This window comes from Leuciscus leuciscus (genome assembly GCF_965113295.1).
Source record: "Leuciscus leuciscus genome assembly, chromosome: 20".
In the NCBI taxonomy this organism is placed as follows: Eukaryota; Metazoa; Chordata; class Actinopteri; order Cypriniformes; family Leuciscidae; genus Leuciscus; species Leuciscus leuciscus.
The window spans coordinates 29621616-29627198 of NC_138744.1; the positions used below are offsets into that span (position 1 = coordinate 29621616).

General features: G+C 37.8%; 1 long non-coding RNA gene across 2 annotated transcripts in view; it reads left to right on the top strand.

Moving 5' to 3' along the window:
- Positions 1 to 738: 738 nt before the first annotated feature.
- Positions 739 to 5583, top strand: part of LOC309484295 — a 17719-nt gene continuing 12874 nt past the window's right edge. The window contains exons 1-3 of one of the 2 annotated variants that reach the window (XR_014200830.1): positions 739 to 911; positions 1010 to 1096; positions 4641 to 4732. This is a non-coding gene — a long non-coding RNA (uncharacterized lncRNA). Of the gene's footprint in view, positions 912 to 943; positions 1097 to 4640; positions 4733 to 5583 lie in introns of those variants that run through there. The other variant, XR_014200831.1, reaches the window with a different exon arrangement.

Here is a 5583-nt window from a genome sequence, read left to right on the forward strand (position 1 = left end):
TTTCCCGTGGCCTCATGGGGTAGTAAGTCCATTGTATGCCTACTTCAGAATCTAGGCGGATGTATTAGGCTTTTCGCCTACTGTTTTTTATTTTATTTTTTATATACTATGTATTCGGACATATACTCTGTTGGCATACTGTTTTTCACATACTATATAGTAGGAAAGTATTCGATTTTGAACGCTGTGTATTATTTACCCACCCACATGTAGTTCCAAATAGGCCTATGTATGATTATGTTTCTTTCATGAGACATAAGGATTTTTTTATATATATTTTTTTGTCACAAATATCTTGTCAGCTATTTTCCAGATTAAAGGTAATGAATACTGGACCTAGCTCTAAATAAATAAATAAATACAAAATAAAAGAAAAATAAGAAGGCCTAAGTACATACCGTAAGTGATTCATGCACTATAGGCTATTCTAAGTCTTCTGAAGTCATAGATTTATATTATAATCTTCCTCTCCCCGAAAACTCAGAAAAGAGTGTAAAATAGGCATACAACAAATTGGTTCTCAAACGGTTCTCTTGTGACCCGAACCAATTTTGTAACATCAGATTTTAGACTGGCCTCCCTCAAAGAATAAATATGTAAATGAAAACTGATTGGCAATCAAGTGAAAAACTAAGGTTTATTTTTCTTTTTCTGAATTGTGATCGCGCGCTGCTCCGTGGGGTCGTGTCGAAAGTTCTCGCGCGTGCGCATTATTATCACTTCCTCAGCGCTGACCGCGCACAGTGCGTGTACACAGCTCACGGACAAATTATTATTTCACTCATATTAGATAATTAAATTCAAATAATCCATTCCCTCAACCAGCGTAGTCCGATTCACGAACTATGACTGTGAGCCGGATATCTTGACGAATCATTCATGACTAACGAGGTAACGTTAGGCTTACTGAGGTAACGTTAGAGGAATCCTTCATGGAATGAATGGTTTTACTTTTTCTTCTTATAGAACGGGTACCGATTATTTTTTGTATTTCGTATTCACTATTCAGGTTTCTTTCATGTGCGTCCAGGATATTTTAAAAAAACATCTCGTTTTGTGTTCTACGAAGAAAGAAAATCACGTGGCTTTAATATGGGTAAGTAAATGATGATTACATTTTCTTCCCTGAATACTATTAAGAAATCCCCTCAATGCCCTGTATTTTTGAATTAATCTGCTGTTTTCAGAAAAAAAAAAAAGAAAAAAAAATTAGGCTAACGTTACATGATCAAAATCTAAAACAGATAAAACGCTCTTAATTCAGAGTTATAGTTTAGAGAGGCCAACCTGGTCTATTTTAAGGTAACAAAGAAGGTATTGTTAAGTGTTAACCTAATCACAAATATATTTGCATTTTGCAGTGATACAAGTTTTACTGTTGTTTGTTTGGTGCAGGTCTTAAAGGGACAGCAGCCTAATAGTAAACATGCTGGCCTTTGTTCTTAAAGGGATAGTTCACCCAAACATTAAAACTCTGGCCGTTTCTCAATATGCGTTCTTGTCTGTACTTGTGTTCTTGTGGACTTGTGAAACCTCATAAGTCGCTGCCCAAGTACTGTTCCAATTCAAAGTTCACATCTAGCCAGGTCCAGTTCAAATCCCCGGATGTGTTCTTGATCCGCCCCTTTTACCGAGGATGCATCGAGAGGTGACTTGTGCGAACTTGAGACAGCCAGGTATCCCAGAATGCATCTCACACCAACGCTTGTCAATAGCAGAGGAGAAACCACGCGTAATTTAAAAATACTGCTGTTATTGTGTCATGAAATGTAGTTTTAAGAGTTTTTCAGGCGAGAATGTAGTTGTTTAAAGCTCAAATCTTTGGTTTATTTATAAAGATAACGCCTATTTGAAAATTTGATCTGACGTTTTCGGAGTTGTGAGATCCAGGCAATCGGACGCTCGGCGCTCATGTACCCCGCCGAGAACAGCCTTTCCTCGGTTAGTGCTGCTGACGTTTGCCGCTGGCTCGGATATCTCTAGTCTAGTGGTTTAACATGAGATATAAATCTTGTGTATATCTAACGGGCGATTTATTTATTTATTTATTTATTTATTTATTTATTTATTTTATTTATTTTATTTTATTTGTCTCATTAATCTATAATTTGTTCCCTGGCAAAACGTTTTGGCTGAGGGCAAAGTGAAGTTTCATAGCTTTATATATTTAGTCTATTTAACTTTAACGTTGTAGCCTAGAGAGCTGACTTATGTTTGACTGAATCGTTTGCTTTATTATTGTATAGCTTCTTACACCTTTTAGGCTACTTATACTTTTATAATGGCTATTATTGGTCATTAAAATGGACATTTAACAAAAAAGGTTATGTCATTTTATTTTATATATTTAAAACATATAAAATATTTTATTATACATGTTGCCTACATTCTCTTCACTGTATGTTATTATATATTATCAAATAAAATGACACAACCCTGTCTCTTTTTGGTAAATGTCAGTTTTAATGATCAATATTATAATGTTTTTTATGTATCATATTTTTAAAATGAAAACAAAAAGAGTCAGGGTTTATATTTCGTGTTGTTATAAATATATGCAGTGAAGATAATCAACTGCGTTACCTGAACCACATTTGTGTGGCAATTAATATGTAATATTTTTTTAAATGAAAATGAAAAGAGGCAGAGTGGTGGTTTATAACATATTTTGTTTTATTGTAGCCTAAATATACATAAAGAGATAACCGGAGTAGCCAGAGCGAGCTGAGCTGAGTGACGCTACCAAGTACGCCGCTGTTCCGTTTGCAGAATTATCAGACTTGAGTCCTTCCGTCCTCGGTAGTTCGTTCTCCTGAGTCGAACTTGTCAAGTCCGAATTACCAAGAACTCAAGTCCGAAGTTTGCGTACTTCGTATTGAGAAATACCCTCCCTCATTATTTACTCGCTCTCAGGTTGTTCCAAACCTGTATAATATTTTTTCTTCTGCTAAACACAAAATAATATATTTTAAAGAGTGTGGGTAACCAAACAGTTGCCGCTCCCCACTGACTTCCATATAGTAGGAAAAAATATACTTTGGAATGGCAGTCACTGGTGACTAGTAATTGTCTGGTTACCACATTATTCAAAATATATTTTATGTTCAACAGAAGAAAGAAACTCAATCATGTTTCAAACAACTTCAGAGTGGGTAAATGATGACATAATTTTCATGGGTGAACTACCCCTTTAATGTTAATAGAGGTCGACCGATATGGGTTTTTTCAGGCCGATGCCGATCTTTTGAAATCCGGGTCGGCCGATGGCCGATTAATGCTGCCGATTTATTTTGCCTGATTATGTGCTTGTTTTTAACCTCTATTTGAAAGATAAAATGTAACACAAATAATTACTTAAGATAGACAAGATTTCTCAACAAAAACATTTATTGAACACTTGACCAATCTGCACTTGTTGTGACCTTGAGATATGTTTGGTAATTGTACCTGAATGAATTGAAAATTAATTTGCTACTTTTCAGATTAATATATTTGTTTTTATGCTTCCACTGTTCGATCGCATCTGCACCTCACACACACACACACACACACACACACACACACACACAAATATAAGTAAACAGTAGTTTGCGACTTTAAACACACGCGACTTTTCGATCGCTGCCCGCGCCCCTCTCTCCCTCTCCCTCTCTCACACACACACACCATATTCCAGCATTGCAATCTTACATCGCAGCCTGCTTCAGAGCTAAGGCGGAGCTACAGATTAGGTGTCCCAAAGAACCCGCGTATAACAGTAGTTCCGCATTACATGAATTAATTTGCACGCAAGTTTTATTTATTTTTATACCATGTATTCTCCGTGTAAATTTATACACCGAACCGTGACGCCCGTACCGTTTCGGTTCAATACGAATACATGTACCGTTCCACCCCTAGTCTACAGTGAAATTCAGTCACACATTACACTGTTTGACCAGCATTTTAACCGTGTTTAATCCAGCTACTAGCTAACAGTATGCTAAAGTTACTGCTGACTAGCGTCACGTTTCTAACGTCTGTTTTCAGAGCATCCAAGAGAAGCACAGGCATAACAGTAGCACCGAAATGAAGCACAGAAATGCGCATTGATATTTGGTCCGGTAAATGCATTGTCTGCTGTTTTTTTTTAGCTACTTTCAGTACACCACATTAAGTATACCAAGTATTGTAAGTATACCACTTAGTACTGAAAGACTTTGATTATTAAAGGGCAAATTAACACCTAGCCACTCTTTTGGGTTAGTTACAATAAATAAAATAAAACGTCGAAGGGTGAAAACATGCCAGGCAGACACTGATGTAAGCAACACAGCTACAACTAATAAAACTGATAATGGCTTTGTTAGAATTATAGTCTGCGAATCAAGCATTGAAAAATTGTCAATCATATTGGCGGCAATGAGGGGCTCCCAAATAAACTTCTGCTTAGGGCCCCATAAAAGCTTTGGCCCTGACTGTGATGAGGTTTGGTAAAGAGATTGAAAATTTAGCTTTTCAGTAAATAAACACTAAAATATCAGTTTGTTTCTTCAGGCAAAGCTGCCATACAACTTGACATAAGACATGGAATATAGCACATGAGTCACATTGACCACTGTTATGGTGCATTTTTCTTAAATTCGTATTTTCTTTTTCAGGACTTGACAGACATAGTCACTATCTGAACTGTTGCTGTATGGAAAGGAGCTGCACACAAACTGGACACTCGTTTAATTGAAACAACATGACGGTGAGTCATCAATGACGTCTTTAATGTGTCTTTAATACAGCTTTAGATCATAACCTGGTAAAAACGCATGATTTCTTATGCCAGTGAATGTAAAAAGAGCAAAAGGGCACGTTTAGAAAGGACCAGGTCATGCTTTTCAGGAGATCTGCACCTCTAACTGTGCTCAGAATACCATTTGAAACAATTATGCATGCGGTGTAATTGACAGCAGTATCAGCACTGCAGTGATATTCTGACAGGCTTCATGGAGCCGTGATTAATTACCGCACGGCTTCTCTGGGCTTTCCAATTTCCTCTGGCTTTCAGTACAGGTCTGTAGGTGATAGTACAGTAACTCCTGTTACACCCCCTTCAGCAGGAGAAAGAGACGTCTCTCTCTCTCTCTCTCTCTCTCTCTCTCTCTCTCTCTCTCTCTCTCTCTCTCTCTCTCTCTCTCTCTCTCTCTCTCTCTCTCTCTCTCTCTCTCTCTCTCTCTCTCTCTCTCTCTCTCTCTCTCTCTCTCTCTCTCTCTCTCTCTCTCTCTCTCTCTCTCTCTCTCTCTCTCTCTCTCTCTCTCTCTCTCTCTCTCTCTCTCTCTCTCTCTCTCTCTCTCTCTCTCTCTCTCTCTCTCTCTCTCTCTCTCTCTCTCTCTCTCTCTCTCTCTCTCTCTCTCTCTCTCTCTCCCTTATCCTCGAGCGGATCAGAGGAGAAGTCAGCCAAACAAGGGCTGCCATGATAAGTCAATGTAATACCTCTCCCTGCCGTGAATGCTAACCACTGCTTATATTCACCATTGCAGGTGAGATTATCTGCACTAAAAGAAATTGCTGCTTCTTTTTAGCTCCATTTCCCGAGTTAAGTTTTAATTTATT